The sequence below is a fragment of the Cynara cardunculus genome (genome assembly GCF_001531365.2).
Source record: "Cynara cardunculus var. scolymus isolate 2C chromosome LG 3, CcrdV1, whole genome shotgun sequence".
NCBI classification, from domain to species: domain Eukaryota; kingdom Viridiplantae; phylum Streptophyta; class Magnoliopsida; order Asterales; family Asteraceae; genus Cynara; species Cynara cardunculus.
The window spans coordinates 18,843,067-18,843,895 of NC_037530.1; the positions used below are offsets into that span (position 1 = coordinate 18,843,067).

At 41.6% G+C, this 829-nt stretch overlaps 1 non-coding gene across 1 annotated transcript; it reads left to right on the forward strand.

Annotated features, from left to right (window-relative positions):
* The first annotated feature begins 215 nt into the window (after window positions 1-215).
* Window positions 216-322, forward strand: LOC112510620. Its single transcript, XR_003068998.1, has one exon. It is a non-coding gene; the product is annotated as a small nucleolar RNA R71 (small nucleolar RNA).
* Window positions 323-829: the final 507 nt, after the last annotated feature.

Genomic DNA, 829 nt, shown 5'->3' on the forward strand with positions numbered 1-829 from the left:
GTAATGCATCTACATCATGTATTCCTGTTGTCTTCTTTTGCGGTTGGGCACGTTGATAAGCCCGATGTCCATTGTTCGCAGAAATTTTCTCAAGGATCTCATATCCTTCATTATAGGTGCTAGCTGTAAAGGCTCCTCCCGCAGTTGCATCGAGCATCTGTTTAGCCATGGGACTTAACTCATTGTAGAATGTCTCAAGTTGAATGTAGTAGGGAATGCGATGGTGTGGGCATCTCCTTAATAGCTCTTTGAACCTTTCCCGAGCGTCAGGAACAGCTTCATCGTCCATTTGTTTAAAAAGGCAGATTTCGTTTCTGGACTTAGCGTTCCTGGTTGGTGGGAAATATTTTCGCAAATTTTTTTACGCCATCTTACTCCATGAAGGCACAGACCCTGGCGGTAATGAATTAAACCATGCTTTTGCCCGATCCCTTAGAGAAAATGGAAATAAAGTGAGTCTTAGAGTGTCATTAGATACTCCCGGGATCAGGAAAGCATCAGTGATTTCCATAAAAGATTTCAAATGTGAGTGTGGGTCCTCCGAAGGTAATCCGACAAACTGTCCATTTTTTTGCAACATGTGAAACATAATCGATTTTAGTTCGAAATGGAGAGTGGTCATATGTGGCCTAACTATCCCGGAATTTAATTGCTCAAAATCAGGGATGACATCCATGATCCTTCCATTTTTGGAATTTGCCAAATTAATGATGTTCGAAGTTTGCTCTCTTGGTTGTTCATTATTTTCTGACTCTGTGTGCTCATTATGATTATCATGATGTGGGTGTCCTTGCAGAAAGTTTGGAAATGGCGATATTGGCGCAAAGGC